Source organism: Spea bombifrons, chromosome 4 (assembly GCF_027358695.1).
Source record: "Spea bombifrons isolate aSpeBom1 chromosome 4, aSpeBom1.2.pri, whole genome shotgun sequence".
Lineage (NCBI taxonomy): Eukaryota > Metazoa > Chordata > Amphibia > Anura > Pelobatidae > Spea > Spea bombifrons.
The window spans coordinates 8,077,538-8,094,846 of NC_071090.1; the positions used below are offsets into that span (position 1 = coordinate 8,077,538).

General features: G+C 41.6%; 1 protein-coding gene across 6 annotated transcripts in view; it reads right to left on the reverse strand.

Moving 5' to 3' along the window:
• SGCD (sarcoglycan delta) overlaps positions 1-17,309 on the reverse strand; it is a 190,629-nt gene that overhangs the window by 57,956 nt on the left and 115,364 nt on the right. The window contains exon 1 of one of the 6 annotated variants that reach the window (XM_053465518.1): positions 3,586-3,788. The exons of 4 other annotated variants lie outside the window; for them this stretch is intronic. The gene's annotated coding sequence lies outside the window, so the exon portion shown is untranslated. Of the gene's footprint in view, positions 1-188; positions 285-3,585; positions 3,789-17,309 lie in introns of those variants that run through there. One more of the 6 variants, XM_053465519.1, reaches the window with a different exon arrangement.

A 17,309-nucleotide genomic window follows, 5' to 3' on the forward strand; every position in this document is an offset into this window, starting at 1 on the left:
CCTAGGTTGAGTCACATCCATTACTACAAGGCAAACTCATCAATTTTAAATTGGACCTTCTTAATGCTCAAATAAGTTTTTAAGTTGAGAGAACAATTCTGCCCCTTACAAATTCCCACTTTTGTGAGTAACCACCTAAAACTAGAGAGTCACGTGATTGGATATGATGTAAGAAAGTATTTACTCACAGAGAGAGAGGGGAAGATAAGCAGAACTGCCTTCCAGAAGTAGTTGCAAAGAATAATGCAGTGAGGGAACTCAAGCAGGGACAAAATAGGCTTAAGAATACAAAGGACCTCTCCTAGCCTCAGCTAACACAGCCAGCTAACTGGCGCTCGAGTCGTTCTTATAACTCCAGATGGGGTAAGGAGTGTCTCTTACTCAGTGTCCATTCCTGTCCTACTCTGCTGACCTGATGCCTTCTTCCACTTCAACGCAAACTCATACAACTTGTCTGCTATGATCAGATCTAATAACTCGGCCACTACTCAGAACACCATGGAGATTATGTTTTATTTATTTGATAAGCGTAATTTGGAAATTACTCAGGGTTCACAATACTTAAATACTACCACATGGCTCTAAATTCCCATGTATATATATATATATATATATATATATATATATATATACATATCCATTACCCACCTCCACCGTAACTTCAGAGAATGACCTTTCATAGCCCTCTCTAAGAAATATGATTCCTTTCTAAAATGGGAAAGATCTGAAACATGGCCTCAGCCCTCTGTTGGAAACAGAAGATCCTATTATTATACTATTATGCTACTTAAAAAAGTCTTAAATACGAGGTGCTGCTGTTCTTGCATGTTGAGCACTAAAATTTAAAATGTATTACTGATGTTCAGAACAGACAGATAGATATCTGCTAAACGGTGTGAAAATAGAGAGCCGTTCTATCATGTAAAAGGGGATACCTGAGCGTAATGGTGCAACAAAGGCAATGTGTGGCAACCCCCCCCACCACATAACTGGAGGCAGATTGCCCTATTAGCCAATCAGAATCCCCAGAGCACCACTACTCCAAGGGCCAGCTTGGAATAGAAGAGATCTCCCTTGTAAGCAGCCTATATACAGTATGGGCTCCATACTGAAATGACTCATTGCTTCCCAAAAATGCACCGAGCTGAGATATGATGTCATAGGGTGGAATCTGTTGTGAAGTATAGTACTGGTAGGCAGCTGGGGAGCTGTCCTGGGTCAGGGCTAGGACAGCGTCCAGCTAACATACGTCACTGCCAGGAAGGGGTGATTACTACCCTGCCCCCAAAGCCACCTGGGTGGTTCTCCGCTGTTGCGGAACTATAATTTCCACTGTGCTAAGCCAATCAAACATCTGTAAAACTACTAATTACTGCCTATCACTGACCCAATTATCTAGAAATTGGCTCATCACAATGTGCACATATATTACATAATGCATGCAGATATCTGTATTTTTATGCTATACTCCCCTGGTATTCATCTTGAGGATAACACGTTACAGAAACATTTCTGGATCAGCCTTTACTGTTCTATTTTCAAAGAATAATGAAACTGCTCTAAAACAGAACATTTTAGAATGATAGACGCAATCTAACTATTTTTCTATTGCAGTCTCCTTCTGCCTCCTGTTATCCATTCAACTATTCTAACGTCCAAACCCAAAGACTGTGTTTTATTTATAGAGTTTTTTATGATGGACAGCGTCGAATGTCTTACTGAGATCTAGCTAGGACACATCTACTGCCGCTCCCTGGTCCATTACTCGAGTTACACAGTCACAAAAATAAACTATGTTAGTTTGACAAGATCCCCTTATTTACTGTAAAGGCATCTCGTCAAACTAACGTAATATATTTTGTGATTGTGTAACTCGAGTAATAGACCATACTTTCTCTAATCTTGAAAACCATTTGCATCCCGATATTTAATCTTTTCTCGTATGACATCATATTCCGGTGCTTTGCCTTTTAAAGATACATGATGCTCGGTGGAAGTTAACCATGACGTCTAAGCTCCATAGTGTTAATGGGCCGGTTGAGGTGATCGACGATCTCTCCTTTGGCCAAGCCATTGACATTAGTGATCGCTCAATAAAGTGACTGGCTTCATGTTAATGCGGCAGATGGGTGGCCACCCCCTAGAACTATTGGCCAAGACCAGAATATGTCACTGTAGACACCGATAACATCTTACTTATCCAATTAAATAATTTCCTCCATAGAGTCAGAAGGTGTCTATCGGTGATCAAGACTGAGCCACTCTAAGCAGTGGGTGTGTTTTAGCTCGGGCTTAGGTAACAGAGCTAGGACACACCTTACTCACATATGATGTCACATTTAAAATTGTTTTGAATCACAAAATAACATTCATTTTAATGCTAATAATTAAAGACATGTGACAGTGGCCCACTTTTAGGAGTCTCTTGGAGTTGTGTACTAACTATACACTCATCTGGGGGGGGGGGCATTTTAGAATTGAAAGATTTCCATTTTCCCAACAGTTTTAATCCGAGAATGTAGGACGCTGAAAAAAAAATAATGCAACCCTTATTCCCATTTAAAAATAAACATAAAAACTGCAGGCAAAACAATTGCATTTAGTAGCCGTAGAATCCATTAGCATTGTGTCCGAATTGTAAAATAAAGTAAAACGGATCTAAAAGCCCCGGTTTAACATAAAATGTTAACAATTGCTTCGATAATTTTACATTTTACAGAAAAGGGTTATTGAAATGCAAGTTGCCGATGAGCAGACCAGGGCTCCAGGGTTTTTTGCTATAAAACCATTGAATATTTTTCTCTCTGGCGAGTGTCGCTTGCAATTCCTATCCAGTTCAACAACAACAACTGGACAGCTGTGCTTCTCTCATCTGGTAACCAGACCCTGCCGAGGCATTTTATAATTGTCAAAGGGGGGGGGGTGTTATGTGCCTTTGGCTATTAAGTAACCAAGCAAGTAAATTAGAAGAAAAAATATTATTTACATATTTTCTTTTATGGGCTGTGATGATGTCATACCCAGCAAACATTTTGAGCTCTTAGAGGGACATCAGGGGAGGAAAGATGGACTGAGATATTTTGGCCCTATGGAGGGAGTATCCCTCATGAAAAGGGGCGCTTGGGAGGTATGCTGAGGTTAGCTGTGTGTCCACTGTCTATTGTATCTGTCAAGCATTGGTTACGCCAGCACTCTGACCACCGCCTGAGGTTGATTGGAGATTTATACCAACAAGTACCGTTGGCCGGCAGGTAGCTCAACCCCCGGACAGGTGATCCTACGAAATTTACGTTAGTATCCATACAGCATGCGTTAAATCTACCTTAAAGACCACAGACTGCGATATGTTGTGGCTTACAGATGATGTATTATGATACACTGTTACAATTACACTAATAAAGCATCTAGGAGGTGTCTGGTCATCTTGGGAGTAGGAGTTCTCCCCAGTTGCAAAGTATCAGCGGAATGACGTGGGCTGCCGCTGTAGGCTGGCAGACGAAGCAACATTCCACAGTAGTCAGTGTCAGAGGCCGCCTGCCACTCATATTAACGAATAAGCGGTTCCGCAGTATACACGTTACGTACCTTTCAGTGTACGGCTACAGGTAAATATCCCACAAAAGCCCGAAGTGAGATAAAGCCGCAGAGATCCACCGGTAGCACAGCCGGCAGGCCTTCAGCTAAGACACATTCGCCTGTCCGTCTCACATTTTCCAGTAACCAACTTGCAGCCAAATCCCTGCCCAACCCCTAAGAATTTCCTGGACTGCGTTCCGTCTTTCTTTATTTGAAGCCTTGCGGTCTCTGCGTTACATGGATACAGACCCTGCCAGAGCTCGCAGACAGAGCTTCCTACAACTCTACAAAGGAACACATGGTTTGAGTTAGAGACCTTTCTTCATTTTCTTTTCTGTGCCTCGAGGGTCCCTCTGCAGCGAGCTGACTTCAGAAACAAGCAGTTGTATTTTTTGGGGGAATGCGAAAACATGTATCAATATACGTTATAAATAAACTAAAACCTACACGTATAGAACATATAGAAAAAAACACGAATAGAAAAAAAAAAACAATTTTGCTTTAATAAGCAGCTATCTGCATTTTGAAATGTCTCGTATGAGATAAAAGCATTAATGAATTCTGGCACAGCGGGCAAATGCCCAGTGGCCGATCGGATGCGTCAGTGTGCCGGTATTGGCCGCATATACCTGGCCACAAGCCGTGTGAGTGTAAAAACGCAGCGTGCAGCCACGCATATCCAGCCATCGGCTGCACTTACGCCATCGGCTGCATGCTAGACTTTCTGGCTCTGCTGACGTAGTTGGGAGGCCCCACTGACATCTTTTTTCTATTAGACACCACGGATGGTCTTCTGTATTGGGCCTGACGATCGCAAACGATTATAACAGCACGCAGTTGTGATTTTGTTTTCTTAAACCCAAGCAAAGTGTAGCCGACGAAGAATGAAACACTGAGGGTTATGTGTAAAATGTGGTTTGGAAAATGGTCTTATGACAACTACCGGAATGTTACATTTGATTGGACAATTCCATTGGATCCTCTGGTGATAACCATACCAGGGAACACTCCAGGAGTCTCCAGATAAAGTACCGCTTCCCTAGTTCTCCATTTCCCTCTTCCTTTGGGCAAAGGAATGCTGTTTGACCACACCCACTCCATGCCCTACTCCCCGCCCACTCAGGGCTAACCCTAATGCATGGCTAGTCCAGTCCCCTTGAGAAGCCACTTCATGTAACCTACCCTTGGACGTTCTTAGTTATGGTGATAACACAGTGTTTCAGATTTCTCACAAGAATAATTTTAACAGAGCGTCAAAGAGGGAAATGGAACTCCAGTGGAAGTCTGGTGGTGCAGCTTTGTCATGTTGGCCAATGGGTGTTATACAGTATCACCTGGTGTCCAATGACCTGCGGTATCTGCTGCGGTTACCTATGCCCAGACTTGGTCTCAATGTATTCGCACATGCCTCTTGGATTAATAATGTTCTCCTAGTTTTAATAAAAAATTACCATTACCATTTGTTTTTGTTTTTTTACATGTACAAAGTTATACTCAACAAAGATTTTTACTCTGCTGTCAGCTGGAATCTATTAATATTTTTCTAACATATTTCTCAATATAATGATTTCACTCTTTAAATGATGAACAATTGAAGTTACAGACATGAATATGGAAATTACCGAGTATCTCCCTCTCTGCAGCGAGTGATACACTCCCTCTGGAGGTCAAACTCTCACAAAGAAATACACACTATTTAATAATCTTCCTATTCACACTGACGCTGTTCCCAAGAAAGGAACTGCTCCTGTCAGACTCTCACCCACGGAAACCAAATTCACGCAATAATATTGCTAATGACAGAGGATTCTCTCTGGAACAACCTCCACACCTGTCAGCCGCTCTCTGAGAATCCCAAGTGTCTTAATGCATCAGAAAAAATACTTAACTCATGGATATAGCGAATTGGAAGATTCTATTCTAGTTGAACACCTTTAACACCACAGTACCCTTGGATATTACCCTTGCTAGACGCTTGCCCACATGATAAGGCACCACTCCCTGGGGTGCTGGTACCACGATCTTCAACTGGAGTCTACCAGTGGTGTATTCATCTTTAGCGGTGCCCTAGGTCTTACCGGGGGCAACACCACTAACCGCCTCCTCCGCAAATCGGTGGGATGTGACATAACCGACCTGAACCTGAAGGTCTAGTATGGACTATAGTACATAGTCCTATTCTATATGAGTAAAGTGGTCTATCATGAACTCACTGGCCACCGAAAGCTCTTAAACCAAATAACTGAAAATGTATCGTAAAATACCCATTAGACTTTTGTAGCAGATGTCCCCACCCCATCAAGATTAGGTGGGGTTCAAATGCACCAAGCAATAGATGCAAAATTGCTCTTCGAAATCTGTTACAATCCATCTGAGGACACCGTAGGAAGACCTGCAGACGTTCTTTAATATTAAAAAGTATTCACACGTGTTATACAGAGAATAAAATATTCATATTCCAACTCTGAGTTGGAATGAGATTGAAAATCAGTGTTTCTCCGGAACTGAAATTGCTACAAGAATTTACAAGTATATAACAATGTACCAGAAGTTCCCATTTACCAGATCCTTAAAGAATGTACGTAAGAAATGGGTTTTGTCGCTATATTATCCAATTCACTGCTCATCAACAAAATGGCAGCAAAGACATTAAGCTGACAAAATGCTCTTCCTTTCCTGCCACAAGTAATTTATAATAATTTTCCACATAACAGTGAACATGCAATCTTTGATGTCTTTGTTAAGGCAGCAGCTATCACTAAGAGGAAAACTGATGCGGCGTCTCGGTTGGAAAGTTTGTGTTGAAGCTCTAAGGAAATGATAGACACCTGGAGTCAAAGTGAATGATATCATCATTTCCTAATCAGAGACTGTAACAAATTATAGTTGTTATTGGAATATCGCCTAACATCACCAAATATATTCTGGAGCTGAATATAAACCACAACTATGTTTTGTCTAACAGAATTGATATCAGCACTTTCCACTTCTCGAGGTCTTCTGGACTTTCCAAATGCTCAACAGAACTGAACAGAGCCACAGATGTAGGACAAAGACCAGAATGACATCTTGGTGACCTCTGGGGACAATGATTGTATCTTCGATCTCCTCTCATGGTCTTAGAAACAAAGCAAAAGGCTTTGTAGGATGGGCATATGTGGAACGTGGGCAAGGAATGGGCCAATAATAAGCAACGGTGGTTGGAGCTACCAGTGAAAAAAATGAAGAATAGATATTGATCCTTCTAAATTCCTTCTGATTCCTAAAGAAAGAAAGAAGTGTTCCAGTCCAGAGCAATACACTCAATTTTCCCATCATGTTGTCTGCTACCCACCCTGACGTCCTGCTTTGTTTTGGTTCCCTCTAGTCCTGACTCGCCCTACCACAACCATGCATTATTTAAGATCCTAGATAGATACTGATAAATGATGAGGATCCAGAGTCGAGGCTTAGTTGGTATTCCGCCCATGGCACCAATTCTTGGACAACGCTCAGCAATATTATAAAAAAAAGACCTAGATTACGGGATAAGGTTTTTCAAATGTGTTGTCCCTCTATCTAAAGTTCTACACAAATCAATGAAGATGTACGGTGACAATGAAAACGAATCACTAGAGATTTACAGTCTGTTAAAGAGAGTCTACGTTAGCCTTCATGAATTGCATGCAGTGCAGATCTTTTCATTGTCCCTTACCAAATAATACTAATATACTAATTTCTGTTCTATCGAATAACCACTGAATATTTTTCTACAAGCACACGCATACATTTGCTCTCTCTTCCGAAATTAATGTAAAACATCCACTGAGGCTTTTTTTTTTATATATATACCTGTTACTTTGCAGTTGCTTTGCAAGGGATTAAACAGAACCTGACAGGGGCAAGGGATTGAAGAAAAGCGAGGTTTATAATGCGAGTCCCTCATCTGACATTAATTAAAACAGACCACATGAATACGGGACAGAAAAGGTTGGCGCTGGAGAAGCAGAATAACAAGGAGCAACTGCATCCATTAGAGGTTTTTGATAAGCCTATCTCAATCTTACAGCAACCTGCTATGTTTTTTTTACATTCACTTGATTTTATCCACTTAGAACAATAATAGAGAAATAGCATTATATGCTAAAGAGATAAAAAATTCAACATTTTAACATAAGATCCTACCAGGAAAATCCACTTCTTTAAGAATTTATAATACAAGTCTCGAAATCGTCAGCACATCAGCAGCCGTCTGATGACATACAGTAGGTACGGCCAACGGCAGAATATACATGCTCACATAGTGTGTGCGGCCGGGCATAAGCACGCTGCGGCACCTCACCTACAACTGGAGCTCAGCTTGAGTGAAGGGGAAGATACACTATATGGACAAAAGTATTTGGACACCTGACCATTACACCAACATCCAGTAGAGCATTTGTGAGGTCAGGCACCGATGATGGGCCAGAAGGCCTGGCTCGCAATCTCCGTTTTAACAATAATAACACCATCAAAAAGGCCAAAAAAACAACATTTCCACCTTCTCGTCTTCTTACATCCTGCAATGTTGTATTAGTGAACGATCGTCGGATCCTTCAATCAGTTCTTGGGGAGTTGATGTTCATCTCCAGAATTATCAACCAATTAGGGTGAGGTTCTAGACAATCGGCAAGGGGCTTGTCACGCTCGGGGAATAAAAAAGACTTAGTCTTCGCGGATGAGAGAATGCAATTGTTCAACACTGAATAAGCCTCGGTTCTATTTATCAGAGAAACACCAATGTCGATATTATCTTACAGAAGACCAAGACCAAGCCATAATGTAAGTTTTACCTTCACGTTATTGTGAAAGAAACAATAACGTGAAGGTAAAAACTTACATTATTCCTGTAGAACATAGGACAAGGACATTTACACCTAATATATTTATCTAACGGAAGAACGGCAAACAGCACAGAAAAGATACTTGTTTTTCAAACTACTAAGAACTATTCTCATACTCCTACACGATCAATACCCCCCCTTAACCCATCTTTTCTCGTAAAGCACAAACAAGGCTTAAAAATATATCCTCTTGTGCCAGGGAACTAAATCCTAAGTAAACTATCTACTCTATTTTTGCTTGGAATGTTTTTATTTTCAGAATTAAAGGTCAAGGAAAAGGGGGAAAAAAAACAAATCAAATTTAAAGGAAAAAACACAGCAGGATTTATGTACAACGGGCGGTTTTGGGGCAAAACGTTAAAAGTGCTCCAATCGTCACAGCAAGAAGTGTAATACACAAAAAAATATTCAAAAAGCAAAGAACATACAGTAAGGGAAGAGTATCCAGAATGATTAAATAGGATTAAATATCTGTGTGGTGCATGAGAAAAGTTGAGCGAAGGAATGGCAGAAGTTGTGCTACGAGATTTAGATGCTAATTTGGGCCTCCATTGAGGTTAAAGGACCTCAAACATAAGAAAACTAGAGGGTCCGTCTACTGTATACCCCGACAACTCAATTCAGATCCTCCGCAAGTTCTAGAAGTCACCATAAAGCCAGAACATGTTTTCTATAAAGTTTATAGAGTTTTTTTTAAAGTGTTTTCTTGTTTTTAGACAAGAATAGGGAACATTCAATCTCTTACATATGACAAGTTTGACGGAATAAGATAATTATTGTTGCCTATATACCGGTAGGTAGCAACGTTCGAGTCAGCTGGGGACACCGGCAACATTAGCACTGACTTACGTTAGTCTTCCAACAGCGTCCTGTGCATAGTGACTGTAAAATGATGTCAGACTATGGTCTACTCTCTTCCCCCGTGTTGTTCTTTAGGGGCAGTGACTCTGTAAAAGCCAGAAACGACCAGCTGTTCAGATCGGGTTGTGTAAGTGTCAGAGGCTCACCCGCTATAATTAGAAGAGGCAGCTGGGAAAACTGAGAAGCAAACCCTTGGCTGCTGCGGACATCTGACCCGTAGGGCACAGAGATAAACTGTGTTGTCTTGTCGCTGAACATGCTGTCCTCGGAAGACAATAGAGAGACTAGATAAAGTCTATACTGTATTGCAGTCCATATGGAACCGGATATGGATACAGATAAAAATCTTGAAGATATACAAATTGCCATCATTTTTAATTCTACAGATGACTGCAGGTTTACTCAGCCCCTTGAAGTTACCTATGTACAAAAACATTCGTCCCAATAAGTATGCCTTCCAATTTCCAAACAATTTACTTTCTTAAATCGCAAGGGTCTAAAACATTAGTGGATGCGTCTGGGAAATGTAGGGTATTTTGGAACATGAGTTGTGTGGACATGGGATCTAGACCAGAGCTTCTTCACGGCAGCCACAATATGGCCACCATCCTGGGCGGTGGCTTTCTGGAGCTACTAACACTTGAGTATCCTATTGTAAGCTGTAGGTTTACTTTTGTGAAGCCACCAGAGGCCACCAAAACAGAACTGTGGCCGCAATTTTATTAAATACAAGAAAACCAGCATCTCGAGGCAGTGTTGACTTTAAAAATGAGAACAATAAAACACACATTTTCTTTTGTAGTCCTTAAGTAGCAATTTTCATGTTTTCGTTTTAGAATTCCAACAGCCAAACTGGTATTTTTCTGAGTGTATCTCAAAATCCAAGACATTTTTCTTTTGTTGGAATTTATTATCGTTTGTTTTTTTGAGAGGCTTAATGTAACATTCTGTCCGTGTCAGATACTGCGGCTGCTTTATAAAAACCAGAGTAATAATGAGTAAAATAATAAAAGGCCACTTGCTCGTGGTGTGCAGAAATGTATGAAATGTGTCAAGCCAAAACACCGTGACTGTTGTATAATCCCGTAGGTAACAGTTCTGTCAGTTAATGTTCTGCTGTTTCAAAGAAACCCCCAAGAACGAGAGGAGAGATTGACAGCTTTCCCACCCAAGAGGATTATCAACAAGCTCGGGTTTTCTGTAGTAGTCTTTGTGAGGGACAACTGACCTCCTGTGGTTCCATAATTATTGAAAAGATGGTAACCCAAAAGGCCAATAGCAGGCGCGGGCTGGCCCTGGGGTGATTTAGAAGATATTTGTCACTTTTCCCAAGTCCTACATTCCAGTAACGTGTAAATAATCTAGTCTAGTAAATAATGTTTACAGGTTAATATAGACAATATACAGGAGCCCACATCCTCTGTACTGAGGATCTGCAGAAACATTCTTCTCAGTTAAGGTATCCATTAAGTTATATCTGCCACGTTATTAGTTTTATGATTGTTAATAGGAAGCAGAAGGGAGAAAATTTGGGGACGGATAGATTGTAAGCGCCCAAGAGCAGGGCCCTTGTTTCCTTCTTAACATGTGTTAACGCTATTGTCATTTCAAATTGTCTTTGTTAATTATTTTTATTGCCCGATACTGTGCTATGGAATCTGCTGGCTCTATATAAATAAATGTAACGGGACAAATAATGATTTATGGCACAGTTTCAGATTTTTCCTATAAATCTTAAAACATCTGCAAACAATTACACCGGAAGACAAAATTTATGACCTATGGGTGGCTGTTCCACCTAGGGTGCCTCATAAAATACCCCCAGATAAGTGCTCCACCATGTAAAGAGAAGTAAAAGAAACCTGTATGCCATTTTATTTTTCTCCTGAATGCCCCGTATCACCTAAAAAAACTGTATTTAAAGGTTTATTGAGATATTCTTGCAAAGCCCTTCCTTATGTATCACATCCCAGAAGTCTGACCTCCTATTACCACACCAGTGCCCTTTAAGATAGAAAACCTTTATGCAAATGCCCCTTCTGGCAGGCGTAGCAGTGCAGAGGGAACAAATTAAGCACTTTGGAAAGTTAAAACTAAACTAGGAAAGGTCCAGACACAATTTCTCACTAATCTGGTAGTATCTGCCATTTTGCCAGGAGATCATTTCACAAATCATTGTCCCTGGATAAAAAATAATGATTTTGCTCTCCGATTTCCCATCCGATAGAATCTACATTGCAGCCACCCCATAAGCGCTAGCCGCTAGGCTCCTAACGTGTACCTAAAACATGGTGTTTTGATTCCGCACCAGGGCTCTCTGTGTTTAATGCACTAAAAGCATTCAACGTTGACTTTTTTTTTTATATGATTAAATTACTGAAAGTCAATTTGGACTCTACCTGGAAGCCCGCAAAGTATGACATATCCAATTTCTGGAATTATACAGTAAGTCTCTAGTTAAGCAAGGTTTGGAAATCTGCGACTAATATGAAGTCTCCTGGATTAGAAAAGTCATGATAGCGTACAGATCCGCGCATTTATGATTCTACACCACACTCGGCCGGTGTTATTAAAGGCAACTAGTTTCAAATCATTTTTTAGTGGGGTATATATTAGAATAAAATAGTTTATGGCAAAATGTATAATTCACATATGTGGCGAAGCTCAGGGTTTTTGCCCCAATCTCAGGGTGAAGGGGCAGATTCTCAGGGTCGCGGTCTGGAGCCGACTCCTTCCTATTCTACTCGGCTGTGATCATCTAAAACTCTCAAGTTGGTGCTTTTTCTGCCAAGTATTTTATGGTTGACATCCCTGCTTGAATGCAGGTGACTCCGTTAAGTGTATCTTGAAATAATGACAAGTCAGCGTTTCCATTTGTAGAATTCCTTTCTTACAATGTCCTTTATGGCCTCAGCTAGAAAGGGTTAGCGTGAAGAAGGCATGTCCCGTGTCCTGCAGCAGAAGGATAATGTAGACATAGGGTTTGTGTGACATACACCTGGCTTATGATCCATTAAATATTGTAATATTTCTTAAAATGATTAATATAGGATACACCGCACAGTGTAGGAGACATAACACTTCATTCCGGGACCCTCCAAGGGTGCCAATCCTGCCTCGCGTCCCTTTTATTTAGACACCCAGGCAGCTGCCTGGGACGCCTGATACTAAACCCGGCGCTGAACATAAACATATGATTATTTCACTCGCGTTTCAAAAGAATGCGGGCCGGCGACATGCGAGTCTAGTAAATATTTCACCCACTCAGGGCTAATGTTGTGCGGCAGCCAGATATTAAACTGTACATATGGAGAAGTGCCAGAAGACTGCACGCTAGAACATAAAGGCAGAGAAAGTCACGGGGCTCCGCTGGGTAGTCATTTCCACGGATAGAAGGCAGAATGCGGAGAGTGTTAAACAGTCACGCAGGGAGCACCGAGAGATATGATCTGATATATATAAGGAGGAGCGGAGGGGAATTGGGATTCCAAGAGTAGAATAGAAGACGAGGCTCAGAAGGAATGAATAATTCTTGTCGTTGAGTTCCTCTGTTACATTATACATTTGTTGTTCTTGGAATGTAGCACGATATTTTATAACCCGAGTCCTCCTATACGTGAAGCGACTATTAGGAAAGGGCATACTGCTTCATTATGAGAAAAATACCTATATATATATATATATATATATATATTCCTGTCTTCTTCTATCTAATCCTTGCAGCCAAAGTCCTGGTAGTCAGGGGCTAGTTGTTGATGAATTCATTATGCATTATGAACATAGCTGGGAACGTGTGGACTCCGGATACCCGGAGCGTACCCTTGAGGGAGGCGGCCAGGACTGCCCACTGACATTGGGGACAGATCCCGCTGATGTCTGTGGACGTTCCTGCTGGCGTCAGTGGGCGTTCCCTCTGACATCACGGGAAACACCCACATTAAGCAGAAATGGGTGGAGAAGGGGAGTGTCAGAAGTCTGCTCCCGCAACCTGGAGCGATCTTCCCAGAGTTCTCTGGGCCAAAGTTCTCCCAGGTATGTTTATGAAGGAGCAGCCCCAGTAAGCTTCTCCTGCAACATGAGTTTTCTTCTTCATTTATGTATGCACAGTACTCAGTTTAGGTGCTGAACACTAAGCCTACTTGCCAAGACTGTTCCGACACAGGTGCCCTCTAATTAAAAAAATAGCTTCTCTTAAAGGGCCACTCCAGCATATATTATATGCCTGTGATAGCTGTGTGGCCTCTTTACATTTCCGGAGTGTCTGATTTTATGTACTTGCCCCTTTGCCCCCCCCCCCCAGGTAGTTGCAATGCAGTCAATGTGTTTGGCCAAACACATTTTTGGAACTTGAGTAGCTCAATATGTTTTCTTCCATAGAGGGACTGCCAGGGGCATTAAACTGTCTCTGTATTGATGCTGTGGATGGGGCAGATCTAGAGGGAAACAATTCAATAAATCCTAATTATAGTCTATGAAAAAAGATTCTAGGCATTTAACCGGAACTCTTCATGTTTCGATCCCGTTTCCACGAATATTTCGTAAAAAGAAAGAAGGAAAAGAACAGAAGTCATGGTAGGAAGGGCACTTAAACTTATAAAAACGCTAGTTAGGCATTTAAATTGTATAGCGATTTGGCACGTTAATTTATATATCATAATTAATATGTCAGGCTTCCTACCGGCACATTTTTGTAAATTGCTAATGTATTTATTATGTCTTTTTAATCGTGAAAGAAAGTTGCGCCCTACGTCTGACCAATTAAACTGAAATGACTTTGACCATTCTAAATACTTCCAAAAACACTCTTTTGTCGTAAGATTTTCTGCCATTTGTACTTCACATCAGTCAGCTGTTCATTTCTCCGCCGGATAAATTTGTTCTCTATTTTTTCCATTTCCTCATTAGGAATTAGCGAAAAAAAAAAAAAAAAAAAAGGAAGGCGGCTATTTCCCAATAGTTTTATAACTGAATAAAATGATTTCTCCTTATTGTAGCAGCCATATAAATTAGCGGAGTGTAGTAAAGAATAGAATTATTTTCATTCGTCATCTTGTGTTATCTTCACACTTGGTGATACCCATTGTAGGTTTTCAAATGATATAAAAATGTTACCCCCTTCTTCAAAACCACATTGTTCAACTTGCTTTATGGCATGTAAGCATATATGGCTTATACGTCCTTGTTTAATGCTTTCTCCATAGGCATTCATTAGTCAAATTGTTGCCCTGGGGAAACAGAACCAGGTTTCCTATGGCCCACCATCATACCTGGGAACTTCTGGGCTCCGGCTACCCGGCGCCTTCCCTTGCGGGACGCGCCCAGGACTGCCCACTGATGTCAGCGGGTGGTCCCGCTGACATTGTTGGGCGGTCCCGCTGACATTGGTGGGCGGTCCCGCTGATATAGGTGGGCGGTCCCGCTGATATCGGCGCAGTTCCCACTGACGTCGGGGGAGTTCCCGCTGATGTCGGGGGAGTTCCCGCTGACGGCAGTGGGAAACACCCTATTTAAAAGAAAAAGGGGCGGGGAGTGGGACGTGTCAAGAGCCCGCTTCCGCAACCCGGAGGATTCGGGTCTTGACCCGGAGAACCGGAGGAGCAGCGCTCTTCCGGCAATCTTCGGGTCAAACCCGGAGAGTTCGCAGGTATGCCCACCACAATGCCGTAAAATAGACTAAGAGTTCTGGATTAGCTACCTGGCCGTTCCATGGGCCACATGCCAATAATACCATGTAGCTTGGGATCTGAAATGCAGATGTATAGGTGTGTAATGTGTGACCGCATATCTCCAGCCTATAGCCACACATACATCATGTATTGCTTTAAATTCCCAATCCGCCTTGTAGGGCAAAACACCAGTCTGAATGACCATTTGTAAAACCAGAGAAGGATACAACAGACTATGTAACCTAGAGAACGTGGCCATTCATTCTGAGACCCTGAGACTGGGGTAAAACGCCCCGAGACTCCAGGGCACACCACGAGAGTTCCCAAGCATGCTCATAACACATTGTCAGAAGCAGCCGGTCCAATCAATATGAGGATTCTGAACATCTTGTATCGCTGTAATCTGTGACAAAATGTGAATCAAGCAATATCGCTCTAATTAAGAATACTTGTATACAGTTTACTGTACTTGGCTGTACCAGCGATATAAAGATAACATAATGATACCAATCATAATCAGTCTAGCTTAATGGCTTCCTTAGTTCTCTGCTGTAAGGGAGCATTTAGCAACCGAGGCTGTCTTTCTGTTTATTCAGCCTAATAGTGATTACTGCTCTCCATATGGAGTTATGAAAGCATACTAATGATTAGAGTTCCTTCGATGGAAACCGCAAACGGCAACAGGCTGTCTGATTATGTGCCATGCTTACCGGTCCTCTGAACAGATTTGTGACCCTGGCATGGATGCACGGAGAGTTTTGCTCCAAGGCTGATTATTGTTACTTTTTCACGCTGGGTCTGTTTGAAAAGATTCTGTGCCGTTTGCCCCAGCGCCTAAGTGTAGCTTTTCGTAAAAAGCCAAGGGAAATAAAGAAATGCCAGACTCGTAAAAGCAATCTAGTACAAGAATTAAGCTTTTTAAAACGAGTTCTATGTGTTGACCCTACAATCATAAAGATGACCACTGCCACCTCGCTCTACAATAAATAAGGATTTCTAGGTGGGGGGGATGGGTAAATACCAGGATGGACATAATTAGGTATTCCCATTTTGAATATTTTCAGAAAGCATGGTTTAATTATAGCCACTGAAGTAATTAGTGCATTAAGGAAGTACAATACGAGTAATTAAACTGGCAATTAATGAGCAAGGCACAAAAATAAGTAATATATCTGAATGTGCATGCCTTTTATGCTTTTGTGCGCTCCCCTTTCTGTATATTTTTTTTTGGCTGTGCATATTTACAGGTTCTGACCAAATCTTAGGGTTGAGAAGGGTTTTTTGTTTTAGAAAAAGGTCACACAATGCCATCCGATGTTTATCATGATCTAGAGGTGAGTTCATCAAAGGACCTGGGCTCGCAGGTGATTCTCTGGAGAGCTAGTGATCTTATGATTCCCCTGGGTAAACAGCACAACTACTCCATTATCCCATCAACACCCATCATCATTACATCTCATGTGCATGGCTGGGAACTTCCCATGGTTGGGGTATCTCGATCTCTCCGTCTTCTGGGTGGGTGCCTTCACAGATGCAGGGCAATGGCTTCACCAGGAGACTCTGGGTCAAGTATGGAGTTCCCAGGTGTGTCCATAAATTACCCCCTCTGTTGCTGCAGTTTGACTTGGCCTTTCTCAAACGTTGCTTCTTAATCTCGAACATGTATTTATATTGGGTTTCTGATCTTGTTTGTTCTTCAACAAAATTGGTGTCCCGTTTGCCAAGACCTGCTACTGATACCTAAACCCTCGATGATTTTCCCTAAAATGGACTGAACTCTTTTTTGTTACTGTTGGGCTGTATAATTAACTTGTACCCTGTCCTAATTCCCTTTCCCAGGCTTGGGCATTTAAAGCACCACAATTGATATTTGAACGATTATGATTCTACAGGTGAAAACCCCAGTGGATTTTGCACTCTGTACCTTATGGTCAGCCGATTCACAACCCTCATTACACACCATTTGTGTTGTCCTGTTCTCCTCTTGCTCCTGGCCATCAAGCCATTGACATTCCTCTTCCCACCAACCGCCCAGGAATGGTCACCTGATAACCCCAACAAACAACCACAACATTATATCATCCTCCCAGGTATATGATAGAACTTTCTTGGGGAACACTTAATATTGCAGATTGTATTCATGAAATTCTGTGGAGAAACCAGTCTTTACTTCCAATACTAGAAGAATAAACCCATAATAATCCTGACAGGTACCTCATATAGCATGGAGCTCCACGACATCATCACATATGTACATATAGCTTATACATTCTCTGTAACAAGATCAGCTGCAAGTTTATCTAAGTACTCAGATATATTCAGGTCTCTCTTCCCAGGAGAATCC